Here is an 18,669-nt window from a genome sequence, read left to right as displayed (position 1 = left end):
ATTAAAAATTAGCATTTTTCTAGACTTTACATTTTCTGCTTGTACCATAAATAGTCATATCGCTCCAAATTAATGATTAATTCACATCTACAATAGGTCTACTTTATGTTCCCATCATTTGATAAACATTATTTGACTTTTTTAGAATGTTAGAAGGTTTATAAGTTTAGCAGCAATTTTCCAGATTTTCAAGAAATTTTCAAAATCTGATTTTTCAGGGACCAGTTCAGTTCTGAAGTGTAATTGAGGGGCATGTATGTTAGATACCCCCAATAAATCACCCCATTTTATAACCTGCACCCCTTAAAGTAGTCAGAATGAGATTAAAGAAGTTTATTAACCCTTTTGGTGCTTCACAGAAATTAAAGCAAAGTGGAGGCTGAATTTAAAAATTTAATTTTTTTGCAGATTTTTCATTTTTATCAATTTTTTTTCTGTAACACAGTAGGTGTTGACGAATAAATAAAACTCAAGATTTATTCCCTGAATTCTGACGTTTTTAGAAATATCCCATATGTGGCCTTTGTGCGCTACGTGTCTCTCACACAGGCCTCAGACATGAAGGAGTGCTGTGTGGATTTTGGGGCCTCCTTTTAGTTTAGGATATTTTGTTGGCATCATATAAAGTCGCAGAGGCCTTGGGATGAAAAAAATTTTTGGGAGACAAGTTGACGCTTTCATTGGTACCATTCTGGGGCACATGTGACACACTGATCGTTTTTTATTTTATTTTTTATGAGGTGATATACATAGAAAAATCTATTCTGCAGTTGTTTTTTATTAAAAGAATTTAGGTCGTTCGTCATGCGGTATAAATGACGTGTTAACTTTACTCTGCAGGTTGATACGGTTACGGCGATACCAAATTTCTATGCTTTTTTATATTTTAGTTCATTTATAGCATAAAAACTATTTTTGAAAAAAAAAATCACGTTTTTAATTCGCCGTATTCTGTGAGCCATAACTTTTTTATTTTTTCACTGACGCAATTGTGTGAGGACTCTTTTTTTGTGGAACATGTTGATGTTTTTGGGGGGACTATTTTTGGGTTTGTGTTGGGGGTGTATTATATATATATTTATATAATTTATTTTACTATTTTTTTCAAATTTATTTAATTTTATTTTTCACATTTTTTATTTTCATTTTTTTTCACATTTTTTTTTCACTTTTTGTTATTTCTTTTTCACTTTATTTCACATTTAGCTTTTTTTGTTTTACTGTTATACACACAATTCAATGGAGTACACATCTGTACTCCATTAAATTTTGCCTATGTCTGTCAGTACTGACAGGCATAGGAAAGATCAGTCCCTACCTTAGGTAGAGACTGATCACTCATATTGCCATGGCAACGGAGGCTACTGTCAGTTCTCCTGTTGCCATGGCAACCATCAGCGCTCTGCTTTCACTTTGCAGAGCGCCAATGGTGACAGTCTGAGCTCCCTCCCTCCCTCTGAGCTCCCTCCCTCACAGTGACCGCAGCGTCTACAGGGTTAACTCAGGATCGGAGCTGCGCTCCAATCCTGAGTGCTGCGAGCGGCCTCCCCCAACGGGGCCCCTCTCACCATTGATTGCTTCACTGAATGAATCGACGGAGGAGAGGGGGAAGGAGGAGACCCCCGCCAGATCCCTGCTTTCGGTTCGTCTGAACTGACGGACCAATAGCAGCAATCGCCGGCCGGGGACCACTGTGATTGGTCCCTGGCCGGCTTCAGGGAGGTCCTGCTGTGTAGCACAGCAAGTTTCGCTAAACTGTCACAGCGCCCGGCGGCGCTGTGACAGTTTATGTCCATCAGGTACATGTACCTGATGTTGCGCAAACGGGTTATAAAGTGTCCTTTACTGTCGGCCCAGGCATGCTGGTAGTTGTAGTTTTGCATAGCTGGCAGACTGGTTGGGAAACAATGCTGCAGGGAGCAAGCAATGGAGTTGTTAGACTTTGTAAGCCGTGTAGTTAGGTCTGTTCTGGGATCTGAAGGTCAATCCCTAGTCCTGGTGAGCTGGTGGATAGCTACTTGGGGGTCTGGATACCCTGGAGGCCTGTAGTGTGGTATCGAATGTTGGGTACTAAGTAGACAGCAAAATGGAGAGTCCTTAAAAATTGGCTAGGCCTTGTAGACCATGAGGGGTGGAAAAGTGGGTATCCTTAGAGTGGAGTCTAAAGAGCCCCCTGATTATTCCCAATGGGTTTTGAGAAGAAGATTAGAAGTAGACCTAAGTGGGGCGCTAGTGGAACAAATAGAGGAAGACTAGCAGATTGGCCAGATTAAAGGCAGAAACTGACGATCTGGTGCTGTGTGAAGTAGAGGAAGACTACAACTAGTTTATGTCTTTGAGGCCCAAGTCATAGTGAAGGTAGAGGTGGCCGAAATGAAGGCAGAAGGTGGCAACCAGGAAGGGTCTCCTTTGAAGTGAACAGGTTACCAAAAAAGTTACCAATAGAGGAAGACTACATCTGGGTTCATGCCCTATGTCATAGTGGGGAGACATGGACAAAATGAAGGCAGAAGGTGACAAGCGGGTGATGTGTGAAGTAACATGGGCCAGGAAAGGTCTCCTGTGAAATGAATAGGATCCTCATCTAAAAAAAAGTCTCCAATAGAGGAAGACTACATCTGGGTTTATGCCCTTGAGGTCAAAGTCAGAGTAAATGGAGTGGTGGCCAAATTGGAGGCAAGAACTGAAAAATTGGTGCTGTATGAAGTAACACTGGTCAGGAATGGCTCCTGTGAAGTGAACAGGTTCCTCATCTGAAAAAATGTCACCCATAGTGGAAGACTACAACTGGGATCATGCCCTTGAAGTCAAGGTCAGAATGAAAAAAGGAGGGGACAGACTGAAGGCAGGAACTGACAAGCGGGTGCTGTGTGAAGTAACATTGGCCAGTAATGGTTCCTCATCTGAAAAAGTGTCACCAATAGAGGAAGACTATGCCCTTGTGGTCAAGGTCAGAGTGAAGGAAGTGATGGCCCCATGAAAGCAGAAACTGAAAGCTGGTGCTGTGTGAAGTAACACCGGCCAGGAAGGGTCTCCTGTGAGGTGAACAGGTTCCTGATCTGAAAAAGTGTCACCAATAGAGGAAGACCACATATGAGTTTATGCCCTTGAGGTCAAGGTCATAGTGAAGGGAGAGGTGGCCAAAATGAAGGCAGAAGCTGGTGCAGTGTGAAGTAAAACTGTGTGATCGGGAAGGGTCTCCTGGTGCCAGAAAGTTAAACAGATTTGTAAATTACTTCTATTAAAAATAATCTTAATCTTAATCTTACAGTACTTATCAGCTGCTGAATACTACAAAGGAAATTCTTTTCTTTTTGGAACACAGAGCTCTCTGCTGACATCACGAGCACAGTGCTCTCTGCTGTCATTTATGTCCATTTTAGCAACTGTCCAGAACAGCATATGTTTTCTATGGGGATTTTCTCCTGCTCTGGACAGTTCTTAAAACGGACAGGGATGTCAGCAGAGAGCACTGTGCTCGTGAGGTCAGCAGAGAGCTCTGTGTTCCAAAAAGAAAAGAATTTCCTCTGTAGTATTCAGCAGCTAATAAGTACTGTAAGGATTAAGATTTTTTTTTAATAGAAATAATTTACAAATTTGTTTAACTTTCTGGCATCAGTTGATTTAAAAAAAAAAATTAATAAAAATTTTTTCCCCCCCACTGGAGTACCCCTTTAACAATGATATAAATGTCTGATCGGTGCGACTCTGGATATGGGGTCTTAAAATATGTATGACAACCTATATGGCAGTGTTTCTCCAACCAGGGTGCCTCCAGCTGTTACAAAACTACAACTCCCAGCATGCCCGGACAGCCTTTGGCTGTCCGGGCATGCTGGGATTTGTAGTTTTGCAAGAGCTGGAGGTACTCTGGTTTGGAACACTGTAGCGGTAGACTGTAGCGGTGACCTTAAGTTGTCACCCAGTGTCCATTATACATGTAGGAGACATATTAGATATATCCTGGTATCATCATGGCTCCTATATCACGGGTCTCCTGATTTACTGTCTCCTCCGCTGTCAGTCATGGAATCTGTCCTCACGTGCGGCCCTGACAATTACATCACTACCGCCTGCCAGCCGCAGCGCGCCACAGTTAATGAGCTGAAATTACGTCTTTACTACGGTGCAAAGGTTTATTATGGGAACTGAACTAATTACAGAGGACAGCGGCGGAATAACAAGGCCGGCCGGACTGTGACCAGGAGGCGAGGGACGCGCTAATTATCCTGTTTACACCTCTCCGGTCTCTGCGGGCGATGAAAACCACAAACACTGCCCTACCGGGAGCCAGGTCGTCACCACGTGCCGCTCCGTCCAGAACAATGCCCTCCAAGTCACTGCAAGTGATCAAAAGAGGAAAAAACATTTTATATAGTCAAATATATATACTAAGTTTCCTATAATCCTAGAACATTGTAAACCAAAACACTATATACAAGAAAACTACTATAATACTGCTCATATATATACAAGAAAACTACTATAATACTGCTCATATATATATACAAGAATATAACTACTATAATACTGCTCCTATATACAAGAATATAACTACTATAATACTGCTCCTATATACAAGAATATAACTTCTATAATACTGCTCCTATATACAAGAATATAACTACTATAATACTGCTCCTGTATACAAGAATATAACTACTATAATACTGCTCCTATATACAAGAATATAACTACTATAATACTGCTCCTATATACAAGAATATAACTACTATAATACTGCTCCTGTATACAAGAATATAACTACTATAATACTGCCTCCTATAAAAAGAATATAACTACTATAATACTGCTCCTATATACAAGAATATAACTACTATCATACTGCCTCCTATATACAAGAATATAACTACTATAATACTGCTCCTATATACAAGAATATAACTACTATCATACTGCCTCCTATATACAATAATATAACTACTATAATACTGCCCCTATATACAAGAATATACCTACTATAATACTGCCTCCTATATACAAGAATATAACTACTATAATACTGCCCCTATATACAAGAATATAACTACTGTTACGCCGAGCGCTCCGGGTCCCCGCTCCTCCCCGGAGCGCTCGCTACACTCCTCTCACTGCAGCGCTCCGGGCCCGGGGCGCTGCGATACCGCCTCTGGCCGGGATGCGATTCGCGATGCGGGTAGCGCCCGCTCGCGATGCGCACCCCGGCTCCCGTACCTGACTCGCTCTCCGTCAGTTCTGTCCCGGCGCGCGCGGCCCCGCTCCCTAGGGCGCGCGCGCGCCGGGTCTCTGCGATTTAAAGGGCCACTGCGCCGCTGATTGGCGCAGTGGTTCCAATTAGTGTTTACACCTGTGCACTTCCCTATATCACCTCACTTCCCCTTCACTCCCTCGCCGGATCTTGTTGCCTTAGTGCCAGTGAAAGCGTTTCCTTGTGTGTTCTTAGCCTGTGTTCCAGACCTCCTGCCGTTGCCCCTGACTACGATCCTTGCTGCCTGCCCCGACCTTCTGCTACGTCCGACCTTGCTTCTGTCTACTCCCTTGTACCGCGCCTATCTTCAGCAGCCAGAGAGGTTGAGCCGTTGCTAGGGGATACGACCTGGTCACTACCGCCGCAGCAAGACCATCCCGCTTTGCGGCGGGCTCTGGTGAAGACCAGTAGTGACTTAGAACCGATCCTCTAGCACGGTCCACGCCAATCCCTCTCTGGCACAGAGGATCCACTACCTGCCAGCCGGCATCGTGACAGTAGATCCGGCCATGGATCCCGCTGAAGTTCCTCTGCCAGTTGTCGCTGACCTCACCACGGTGGTCGCCCAGCAGTCACAACAGATTGCGCAACAAGGCCAACAGCTGTCTCAACTGACTGTTATGCTACAACAGTTACTACCACAGCTCCAGCAACCATCTCCTCCGCCAGCTCCTGTACCTCCTCCGCAGCGAGTGGCCGCTTCTGGACTACGACTATCCTTGCCGGATAAATTTGATGGGGACTCTAAGCTTTGCCGTGGCTTCCTTTCCCAATGTTCATTACACTTGGAGATGATGTCGGACCAGTTCCCCACTGAAAGGTCTAAGGTGGCTTTCGTAGTCAGCCTGCTGTCTGGAAAAGCCCTGGCCTGGGCCACACCGCTCTGGGACCGCAATGACCCCGTCACTGCCTCTGTACACTCCTTCTTCTCGGAAATTCGAAGTGTCTTTGAGGAACCTGCCCGAGCCTCTTCTGCTGAGACTGCCCTGTTGAACCTGGTCCAGGGTAATTCTTCCGTTGGCGAGTATGCCGTACGATTCCGTACTCTTGCTTCTGAATTATCCTGGAACAATGAGGCCCTCTGCGCGACCTTTAAAAAAGGCCTATCCAGCAACATTAAAGATGTTCTGGCCGCACGAGAAATGCCTGCTAATCTTCATGAACTTATTCACCTAGCCACTCGCATTGACATGCGTTTTTCCGAAAGGCGTCAGGAGCTCCGCCAAGATATGGACTCTGTTCGCACGAGGCGTTTCTTCTCCTCGGCTCCTCTCTCCTCTGGTTCCCTGCAATCTGTTCCTGTGCCTCCCGCCGTGGAGGCTATGCAGGTCGACCGGTCTCGCCTGACATCTCAAGAGAGGACACGACGCCGCATGGAGAACCTCTGCCTGTACTGTGCTAGTACCGAACACTTCCTGAGGGATTGTCCTATCCGCCCTCCCCGCCTGGAAAGACGTACCCTGACTCCGCACAAAGGTGAGACAATCCTTGATGTCCACTCTGCTTCTCCACGTCTTACTGTGCCTGTGCGGATGTCTGCCTCTGCCTTCTCCTTCTCTTCTGTGGCCTTCTTAGACTCTGGATCTGCAGGAAATTTTATTTTGGCCTCTCTCGTCAACAGGTTCAACATCCCAGTGACCAGTCTCACCAGACCCCTTTACATCAATTGTATAAACAATGAAAGATTGGACTGTTCCATACGTTTCCGCACGGAGCCCCTTCTAATGAGCATCGGATCTCATCACGAGAGGATTGAACTTTTGGTCCTCCCCAATTGCACCTCGGAAATTCTCCTTGGACTTCCCTGGCTTCAACTTCATTCCCCAACCCTGGATTGGTCCACTGGGGAGATCAAGAGTTGGGGGCCCTCTTGTTCCAAGGACTGTCTAAAACCGGTTCCCAGTAACCCTTGCCGTAACTCTGTGCTTCCTCCAGTAACCGGTCTCCCTAAGGCCTATATGGACTTCGCGGATGTTTTCTGCAAAAAACAAGCGGAGACTCTACCTCCTCACAGGCCTTATGATTGTCCTATCGACCTCCTCCCGGGTACTACTCCACCCCGGGGCAGAATTTATCCTCTCTCTGCCCCAGAGACTCTTGCCATGTCTGAATACGTCCAGGAGAATCTAAAAAAGGGCTTCATCCGTAAATCCTCCTCTCCTGCCGGAGCCGGATTTTTCTTTGTGTCCAAGAAGGATGGCTCTCTACGTCCTTGCATTGACTACCGCGGACTTAATAAAATCACGGTTAAGAACCGCTACCCCTTACCCCTCATCTCTGAACTCTTTGATCGCCTCCAAGGTGCCCACATCTTTACTAAATTGGACTTAAGAGGCGCCTATAACCTCATCCGCATCAGAGAGGGGGATGAGTGGAAAACAGCATTTAACACCAGAGATGGACACTTTGAGTATCTGGTCATGCCCTTTGGCCTGTGCAACGCCCCTGCTGTCTTCCAAGACTTTGTTAATGAAATTTTTCGTGATCTGTTATACTCCTGTGTTGTTGTATATCTTGATGATATCCTAATTTTTTCGGCCAATCTAGAAGAACACCGCCAGCATGTCCGTATGGTTCTTCAGAGACTTCGTGACAATCAACTCTATGCTAAAATTGAGAAATGTCTGTTTGAATGCCAATCTCTTCCTTTTCTAGGATACTTGGTCTCTGGCCAGGGTCTACAAATGGATCCAGATAAACTCTCTGCCGTCTTAGATTGGCCACGCCCCTCCGGACTCCGTGCCATCCAACGTTTTTTGGGGTTCGCCAATTATTACAGGCAATTTATTCCACATTTTTCTACCATTGTGGCTCCTATTGTGGCTTTAACCAAAAAAAATGCCGATCCCAAGTCTTGGCCTCCTCAAGCGGAAGACGCCTTTAAACGACTCAAGTCCGCCTTCTCTTCGGCTCCCGTGCTCTCCAGACCTGACCCATCTAAACCCTTCCTATTGGAGGTTGATGCCTCCTCAGTGGGAGCTGGAGCTGTCCTTCTACAAAAAAACTCTTCCGGGCATGCTGTTACTTGTGGGTTTTTTTCTAGGACCTTCTCTCCGGCGGAGAGGAACTACTCCATCGGGGATCGAGAGCTTCTAGCCATTAAATTAGCACTTGAGGAATGGAGGCATCTGCTGGAGGGATCAAGATTTCCAGTTATTATTTACACCGATCACAAGAACCTCTCATACCTCGAGTCTGCCCAACGGCTGAATCCTCGTCAGGCCAGGTGGTCTCTGTTCTTTGCCCGATTTAATTTTGAAATTCACTTTCGGCCTGCTGATAAGAACATTAGGGCCGATGCTCTCTCTCGTTCCTCAGATGCTTCTGAAATTGAACTCTCTCCTCAACACATCATTCCTCCTGACTGCCTGATTTCCACTTCTCCAGCCTCCATCAGGCAAACTCCACCAGGAAAGACCTTTGTTTCTCCACGCCAACGCCTCGGAATCCTCAAATGGGGTCACTCCTCCCATCTCGCAGGTCATGCGGGCATCAAGAAATCTGTGCAACTCATCTCTCGCTTCTATTGGTGGCCGACTCTGGAGACTGATGTGGTGGACTTTGTGCGAGCCTGCACTATCTGTGCCCGGGATAAGACTCCTCGCCAGAAGCCCGCTGGTTTTCTTCTTCCTCTGCCTGTTCCCGAACAACCTTGGTCTCTGATTGGTATGGATTTTATTACTGACTTACCCCCATCCCATGGCAACACTGTTATTTGGGTGGTCGTTGATCGATTCTCCAAAATGGCACATTTCATCCCTCTTCCTGGTCTTCCTTCAGCGCCTCAGTTGGCTAAACAATTTTTTGTACACATTTTTCGTCTTCACGGGTTGCCTACGCAGATCGTCTCGGATAGAGGCGTCCAATTTGTGTCTAAATTCTGGAGGGCTCTCTGTAAACAACTCAAGATTAAATTAAATTTTTCTTCTGCATACCATCCTCAATCCAATGGACAAGTAGAAAGAATTAACCAGATCTTGGGTGACTATTTACGACATTTTGTTTCCTCCCGCCAGGATGACTGGGCAGATCTTCTACCTTGGGCCGAATTCTCGTATAATTTCAGAATCTCTGAATCTTCCTCCAAATCCCCGTTTTTCGTGGTGTACGGCCGTCACCCTCTTCCCCCCCTCCCTACCCCCTTGCCCTCTGGTCTGCCCGCTGTGGATGAAATTTCTCGTGATCTCTCCATCATATGGAGAGAGACCCAAAATTCTCTCTTACAGGCTTCTTCACGCATGAAGAGATTCGCGGATAAGAAAAGAAGAGCTCCTCCCATTTTTTCCCCTGGAGACAAGGTATGGCTCTCCGCCAAATATGTCCGCTTCCGTGTCCCTAGCTATAAGTTGGGACCACGCTATCTTGGTCCTTTCAAGATTTTGCGCCAGATTAATCCTGTCTCTTACAAACTTCTTCTTCCTCCTTCTCTTCGTATTCCTAATGCCTTTCATGTTTCTCTTCTTAAACCACTTATCATTAACCGTTTCTCTCCCAAATCTGTTCCCCCCACTCCTGTCTCCGGCTCCTCGGACATCTTCTCCGTCAAGGAAATTTTGGCATCTAAAAAGGTCAGAGGGAAAACCTTCTTTTTAGTGGATTGGGAGGGTTGTGGTCCTGAAGAGAGGTCCTGGGAACCTGAGGACAATATCCTGGACAAAAGTCTGGTCCTCAGGTTCTCAGGCTCCAAGAAGAGGGGGAGACCCAAGGGGGGGGGTACTGTTACGCCGAGCGCTCCGGGTCCCCGCTCCTCCCCGGAGCGCTCGCTACACTCCTCTCACTGCAGCGCTCCGGGCCCGGGGCGCTGCGATACCGCCTCTGGCCGGGATGCGATTCGCGATGCGGGTAGCGCCCGCTCGCGATGCGCACCCCGGCTCCCGTACCTGACTCGCTCTCCGTCAGTTCTGTCCCGGCGCGCGCGGCCCCGCTCCCTAGGGCGCGCGCGCGCCGGGTCTCTGCGATTTAAAGGGCCACTGCGCCGCTGATTGGCGCAGTGGTTCCAATTAGTGTTTACACCTGTGCACTTCCCTATATCACCTCACTTCCCCTTCACTCCCTCGCCGGATCTTGTTGCCTTAGTGCCAGTGAAAGCGTTTCCTTGTGTGTTCTTAGCCTGTGTTCCAGACCTCCTGCCGTTGCCCCTGACTACGATCCTTGCTGCCTGCCCCGACCTTCTGCTACGTCCGACCTTGCTTCTGTCTACTCCCTTGTACCGCGCCTATCTTCAGCAGCCAGAGAGGTTGAGCCGTTGCTAGGGGATACGACCTGGTCACTACCGCCGCAGCAAGACCATCCCGCTTTGCGGCGGGCTCTGGTGAAGACCAGTAGTGACTTAGAACCGATCCTCTAGCACGGTCCACGCCAATCCCTCTCTGGCACAGAGGATCCACTACCTGCCAGCCGGCATCGTGACAACTACTATAATACTGCTCCTATATACAAGAATATAACTACTATAATACTGCCTCCTATATACAAGAATATAACTACTATAATACTGCTCCTATATACAAGAATATAACTACTATAATACTGCCCCCTATATACAAGAATATAACTAATATAATACTGCTCCTATATACAAGAATATAACTACTATAATACTGCTCCTATATACAAGAATATAACTACTATAATACTGCTCCTATATACAAGAATATAACTACTATAATACTGCTCCTATATACAAGAATACAACTACTATAATACTGCTCCTATATACAAGAATATAACTACTATAATACTGCTCCTGTATACAAGAATATAACTACTATAATACTGCCTCCTATATACAATAATATAACTACTATAATACTGCCCCTATATACAAGAATATACCTACTATAATACTGCCTCCTATATACAAGAATATAACTACTATAATACTGCCCCTATATACAAGAATATAACTACTATAATACTGCTCCTATATACAAGAATATAACTACTATAATACTGCCTCCTATATACAAGAATATAACTACTATAATACTGCTCCTATATACAAGAATATAACTACTATAATACTGCCCCCTATATACAAGAATATAACTAATATAATACTGCTTGTCACGATGCCGGCTGGCAGGTAGTGGATCCTCTGTGTCAGAGAGGGATTGGCGAGGACCGCGCTAGTGGACCGGTTCTAAGTCACTACTGGTTTTCACCAGAGCCCGCCGCAAAGCGGGATGGTCTTGCTGCGGCGGTAGTGACCAGGTCGTATCCACTAGCAACGGCTCACCTCTCTGACTGCTGATGACAGGCGCGGTACAAGGGAGTAGGCAGAAGCAAGGTCGGACGTAGCAGAAGGTCGGGGGCAGGCGGCAAGGATCGTAGTCAGGGGCAACGGCAGGAGGTCAGGAACACGGACTAGGAACAGACAAGGGAACGCTTTCACTAGGCACAAGTGCAACAAGATCCGGCCAGGGAGTGCAAGGGAGGAGACTAGATATAGCCAGGGAACAGGTGGGAGCCAATTAAGCTAATTGGGAAGATTGGGCCAGGCACCATCATTGGTGCACTGGCCCTTTAAATCGCAGAGACCCGGCGCGCGCGCGCCCTAGGGAGCGGGGCCGCGCGCGCCGGGACAGGACCGAGGGAGAGCGAGTCAGGTACGGGGACCGGGGTGCGCATCGCGAGCGGGCGCTATCCGCATCGCGAATCGCATCCCGGCTGAAGGCGGGACCGCAGCGCACCCGGTCAGTGGATCTGACCGGGGCGCTGCAACAACGAAGATGAGGCGAGCGCTCCGGGGAGGAACGGGGACCCGGAGCGCTCGGCGTAACAGTACCCCCCCCCTTGGGTCTCCCCCTCTTCTTGGGGCCAAAGAACCTGAGGAAAAAAAACTCAATTTTTCCGTGATGAGGTCCGATGCAAATTAGGAGGGGTTCTGTGTGGAAACGTACGAGACAGTCCAATCTTTTATTGTAAAAACAATAGATGTAGAGGGGTCTGGCGAGACTGGTCACAGGAACGTAGAACCTGTTGATGAGAGAGGCCAAAAAAAATTTTCCTGCAGATCCGGAATCCAAGAAGACCATAGTAGAGAAGGAGAAGGTAGAAGAAGATATCCGTACAGGCACAGTAAGGCGTGGAGAAGCAGAGTTGACATCAAGAACTGTGTCACCTTTGTGCGGAGTCAGCGTACGTCTTTCCAGGTGGGGAGGACGGATAGGACAATCCTTCAGGAAGTGTTCGGTACCGGCATAGTACAGGCAAAGATTCTCCATGCGGCGTCGTGTCCTCTCTTGAGGTGTCAAGCAAGACCGGTCAACTTGCATAGCCTCCGCGGCGGGAAGCACAGGAACAGATTGCAGAGGACCAGAGGAGAGAGGAGCCAGAGAGAAAAAACGCTTCGTGCGAACAAAGTCCATATCCAGGCGGAGCTCCAGACGCCATCCGGAAGAACGCATGTCAATGCGAGTGGCTAGATGAATGAGTTCATGTAGGTCAGCAGGAGTCTCTCGTGCGGCCAGAACATCTTTAATGTTGCTGGATAGGCCTTTTTTAAAGGTCGCGCAGAGAACCTCACTATTCCAGGACAACTCGTAAGCAAGAGCACGGAACTGAATGGCGTACTCGCCAACGGAAGAAACACCCTGGGCCAGGTTCAGCAGGGCAATCTCGGCTGAAGAAGCTCGGGCAGGTTCCTCAAAGACACTTCGAATTTCCGAGAAGAAGGAGTGTACAGAGGCAGTGACGGGGTCATTGCGGTCCCAGAGCGGTGCGGCCCATGACAGGGCTTTTCCAGACAGAAGGCAGAACACGAAAGCCACCTTAGACCTTTCAGTAGGAAACTGGTCCGACATCATCTCCAAGTGCTGGGAACATTGCGAAAGAAAGCCACGGCAATACTTAGAGTCCCCATTAAATTTGTCCGGCAAGGACAGGCGGAGGCTAGGAGTGGCCACTCGCTGCGGAGGAGGTGCAGGAGCTGGCGGAGGAGAAGATTGCTGGAGAAGTTGCGACTGAAGTTGGTGCGAAATGGTGGACATTTCCGACAGCTGACGGGTTAGAAGGGCGATCTGTCGGGCTTGCTGGGCGGCCACCGTGGTGAGGTCAGCGACAACTGGCAGAGGAACTTCAGCGGGATCCATGGCCGGATCTACTGTCACGATGCCGGCTGGCAGGTAGTGGATCCTCTGTGTCAGAGAGGGATTGGCGAGGACCGCGCTAGTGGACCGGTTCTAAGTCACTACTGGTTTTCACCAGAGCCCGCCGCAAAGCGGGATGGTCTTGCTGCGGCGGTAGTGACCAGGTCGTATCCACTAGCAACGGCTCACCTCTCTGACTGCTGATGACAGGCGCGGTACAAGGGAGTAGGCAGAAGCAAGGTCGGACGTAGCAGAAGGTCGGGGGCAGGCGGCAAGGATCGTAGTCAGGGGCAACGGCAGGAGGTCAGGAACACGGACTAGGAACAGACAAGGGAACGCTTTCACTAGGCACAAGTGCAACAAGATCCGGCCAGGGAGTGCAAGGGAGGAGACTAGATATAGCCAGGGAACAGGTGGGAGCCAATTAAGCTAATTGGGAAGATTGGGCCAGGCACCATCATTGGTGCACTGGCCCTTTAAATCGCAGAGACCCGGCGCGCGCGCGCCCTAGGGAGCGGGGCCGCGCGCGCCGGGACAGGACCGAGGGAGAGCGAGTCAGGTACGGGGACCGGGGTGCGCATCGCGAGCGGGCGCTATCCGCATCGCGAATCGCATCCCGGCTGAAGGCGGGACCGCAGCGCACCCGGTCAGTGGATCTGACCGGGGCGCTGCAACAACGAAGATGAGGCGAGCGCTCCGGGGAGGAACGGGGACCCGGAGCGCTCGGCGTAACACTGCTCCTATATACAAGAATATAACTACTATAATACTGCTCCTATATACAAGAATATAACTACTATAATACTGCTCCTATATACAAGAATATAACTTCTATAATACTGCTCCTATATACAAGAATATAACTACTATAATACTGCTCCTATATACAAGAATATAACTACTATAATACTGCTCCTATATAAAAGAATATAACTACTATAATACTGCTCCTATATATACATGAATATAACTACTATAATACTGCTCCTATATACAAGAATATAACTACTATAATACTGCTCCTATATACAAGAATATAACTACTATAATACTGCTCCTATATACAAGAATATAACTTCTATAATACTGCTCCTATATACAAGAATATAACTACTATAATACTGCTCCTATATACAAGAATATAACTACTATAATACTGCTCCTATATACAAGAATATAACTACTATAATACTGCTCCTATATAAAAGAATATAACTACTATAATACTGCTCCTATATACAAGAATATAACTACTATAATACTGCTCCTATGTACAAGAATATAACTACTATAATACTCCTCCTATATATACAAGAATATAACTACTATAATACTGCTCCTATATACAAGAATATAACTACTATAATACTGCTCCTATATACAAGAATATAACTACTATAATACTGCTCCTATATACAAGAATATAACTACTATAATACTGCTCCTATATACAAGAATATAACTACTATAATACTGCTTCTATATACAAGAATATAACTACTATAATACTGCTTCTATATACAAGAATATAACTACTATAATACTGCTCCTATATACAAGAATATAACTAGTATAATACTGCCCCCTATATACTAGAATATAACTAATATAATACTGCTCCTATATACAAGAATATAACTACTATAATACTGCTCCTATATACAAGAATATAACTACTATAATACTGCTCCTATATACAAGAATATAACTAGTATAATACTGCCCCCTATATACTAGAATATAACTACTATAATACTGCCCCTATATACAAGAATATAACTACTATAATATCAAAGTGAGAAAAAGGTTGCTTCTGCACTCACCCTTCTAGCGCTGTGTCACTGAGTTAGTCCATGTACGGCCGGCCGCTGTACGGGAGATGATACGGAGAGATCGCTACAGCCGAAGCTGAGCGGAGACAGCTACGAGCTCGTTTCGCGGTTAAAACCGCTTCTTCGGGCCTCACCTCGTGTCTGTCTGAGCGCATCCTTTATCTGGGCGCTCCTATTACGTCATCCTCAGTAGGAGGAGACTAGTGTTACCTGTTCAGGTACGTGATTGACATTCACAAAAAAATGTTATCAAAGTGGATAAAAACGAAGAAGAATAAAAAATGTGTAAGGGGGGAGTGAGATAAATTCAAACAAAAGGGGAAGTCTTTAAGTACACGTGGATTGTAGAATTAGTTCATGTCAGTGTACGGGACGTAATACACTAGAGCTCACAGAAATACTGTAAGCTCGTTGCGATCATTAAGCCCTAAGATGCCCATGGCATCGGTCTTAATGATCCAATGTGCCTCTCGCTGTCGGAGGACTTTCTCTCTGGCTGTGCCCCCGGTGGCTATTTTTTCTAAGCCGCAGAAAATCAGTGTTTTTTCATCACTGTTGTGGTGAGCCTTCATATGCTCGATTAGTCTGGCCGAGCCGATCCCTGTTTTAAGGGACCGTTTGTGCTCCCTGAATCTAGAAAAAAGGCAGCGTTTGGTGGATCCTATGTAGTACCTTTTGCAAGGACATAGGATCGCATATATGACCCATTCAGATCTGCAGAAAATAAAGTCATGTATAGAGATGTCACAGTTACCCAATTTTATGTAGGCGCCTCTGTACATCTGGGGGCAGTGAATACATGTCCCACATTTGTAGTTTCCTTTTAATTCATTTTTCGCCATCCAGTTCTCGCCAAGTTTTTTGCTGGAGAAAGAGGAGGAGACTAATTGGTTTTTCAGACTTTCACTCCTACGAAAAGTGACCAGCGGTTTTTTCATTGCGGCTTTTTGTAGGACAGGATCTCTTTCGAGAATGTGCCAATTATTGAGAAGAGCTTTTCTGATGACAGTGGCAAGAGGGTTATATTGAAAAGAAAAAACAAATCTCTGCTCTTCAATGTCTTTTTCCGTTTTAGCAGACGTGGCGTGTTTTTTATTTTTCTTATATTTTTTGTTGATCAAGTCACTGCGGGGGATCTTTTTCACTCTCTCCAGAGCTTCTTTTAGTAACCTGGGAGGATAACCTCTTTCTTGGAATCTGCTGGTGAGTTCGTCAGCTTGTTTTATAAAACCTTCTTCTGTACTATTAATCTTTTTTATCCGGAGGTATTGGCTGTATGGTAGAGCATTTTTTGTGTGCTGAGGATGATAACTTTGGTAGTGGAGATATGAGTTGGTGGCTGTCTCCTTTCTGTATCCTGTGGTTGTTATGTTGCCATCTCTAATGTGGATCTCTACGTCCAGAAATTCAATTTTTTCGGCTGAAAATTTACTGGTGAAGAACATGTTCATCCTGTTATGATTATTTAGGTACTGTACAAACTCGTTGAATTCGTATTCTTCGCCTTCCCATGCAATAAACACATCGTCCACAAAGCGACTGTACAATTTAATATGCCCGATAAAAGGATTTTGTGAACTGTAGATGATCTTCTGCTCAAGTGCTGCCAAAAAAAGGTTTGCGAAGGTACATGCGACCGGAGTCCCCATCGCCGTACCTGTACGCTGGGAGTACCAATCTCCATCAAATGTGAAGCAATTGTTGGTGAGAATTAACTCCAAACCCTCTTTCACAAAGTTAGTGTAAGCTTCACTTTTGCCGGCGGTGATCAGGAAATCACCTATTACCCGGATCCCTAATTCTTGTGGGATCCGGGTATAGAGGCTCTCTACATCAATGGTGGCCAGTCTGTAGGAGTCAGACCATTGGGTGCTGTCTAGAGTTTTTAGGAAGCTGTCTGTGTCCTTCAGGTAAGAAGGTACACTTGCCAGTAAAGGTCTCAATAGCCAGTCCAGATACTGGGAGAGGTATTCCAAGGGTGCCCCAATTCCTGCAACAATGGGTCTCCCCGGGGGAGATTCCAGGCTTTTATGAACCTTAGGTAAAAAATACCAGTGCGGTTTCTTTGCGCATTCTGGTATAAGCTTTTCAGCCTTCTTCTTGTCTAGAAGTCCTTTCTCCACATTCTTGTCCAAGAAAGAGGTTATCCTCCCAGGTTACTAAAAGAAGCTCTGGAGAGAGTGAAAAAGATCCCCCGCAGTGACTTGATCAACAAAAAAATATAAGAAAAATAAAAAACATGCCACGTCTGCTAAAACGGAAAAAGACATTGAAGAGCAGAGATTTGTTTTTTCTTTTCAATATAACCCTCTTGCCAATATCATCAGAAAAGCTCTTCTCAATAATTGGCACATTCTTGAAAGAGATCCTGTCTTACAAAAAGCCGCAATGAAAAAACCACTGGTCACTTTCCGCAGAAGTGAAAGTCTGAAAAACCAATTAGTCTCCTCCTCTTTCTCCAGCAAAAAACTTGGCGAAAACTGGATGGCGAAAAATGAATTAAAAGGAAACTACAAATGTGGGACATGTATTCACTGCCCCCAGATGTACAGAGGCGCCTACATAAAATTGGGTAACTGTGACATCTCTATACATGACTTTATTTTCTGCAGATCTGAATGGGTCATATATGCGATCCTATGTCCTTGCAAAAGGTACTACATAGGATCCACCAAACGCTGCCTTTTTTCTAGATTCAGGGAGCACAAACGGTCCCTTAAAACAGGGATCGGCTCGGCCAGACTAATCGAGCATATGAAGGCTCACCACAACAGTGATGAAAAAACACTGATTTTCTGCGGCTTAGAAAAAATAGCCACCGGGGGCACAGCCAGAGAGAAAGTCCTCCGACAGCGAGAGGCACATTGGATCATTAAGACCGATGCCATGGGCATTTTGGGGCTTAATGATCGCAACGAGCTTACAGTATTTCTGTGAGCTCTAGTGTATTACGTCCCGTACACTGACATGAACTAATTCTACAATCCACGTGTACTTAAAGACTTCCCCCTTTGTTTGAATTTATCTCACTCCCCCCTTACACATTTTTTATTCTTATTGCAACTTCTTCGTTTTTATCCACTTTGATAACATTTTTTGTGAATGTCAATCACGTACCTGAACAGGTAACACTAGTCTCCTCCTACTGAGGATGACGTAATAGGAGCGCCCAGATAAAGGATGCGCTCAGACAGACACGAGGTGAGGCCCGAAGAAGCGGTTTTAACCGCGAAACGAGCTCGTAGCTGTCTCCGCTCAGCTTCGGCTGTAGCGATCTCTCCGTATCATCTCCCGTACAGCGGCCGGCCGTACATGGACTAACTCAGTGACACAGCGCTAGAAGGGTGAGTGCAGAAGCAACCTTTTTCTCACTTTGATATTTTGGACATTGTTCTCTCCTGCTTTCTTGCACCACCCCGCTCCATACCTCCGATTTCCCCTGATACAGTGTACACACTCCCGGACATTGTGGGTCTCCGCGGTGCGGTCCTATCTCTCT

The 18,669-nt window shown here is 46.3% G+C and overlaps 1 protein-coding gene across 1 annotated transcript in view; it reads right to left on the bottom strand.

Moving 5' to 3' along the window:
• Nucleotides 1-4,134: 4,134 nt before the first annotated feature.
• LOC130358146 (olfactory receptor 52M1-like) overlaps nucleotides 4,135-18,669 on the bottom strand; it is a 69,489-nt gene continuing 54,954 nt past the window's right edge. Inside the window, exon 2 of the transcript XR_008889418.1 lies at nucleotides 4,135-4,340. The gene's annotated coding sequence lies outside the window, so the exon portion shown is untranslated. The remainder of the gene's footprint in view (nucleotides 4,341-18,669) is intronic.

This window comes from Hyla sarda, chromosome 2 (assembly GCF_029499605.1).
Source record: "Hyla sarda isolate aHylSar1 chromosome 2, aHylSar1.hap1, whole genome shotgun sequence".
Classification (NCBI taxonomy): domain Eukaryota; kingdom Metazoa; phylum Chordata; class Amphibia; order Anura; family Hylidae; genus Hyla; species Hyla sarda.
The sequence above is the reverse complement of the archived record's forward strand: the minus strand, read 5'-3'. Positions and strand labels throughout refer to the sequence as shown.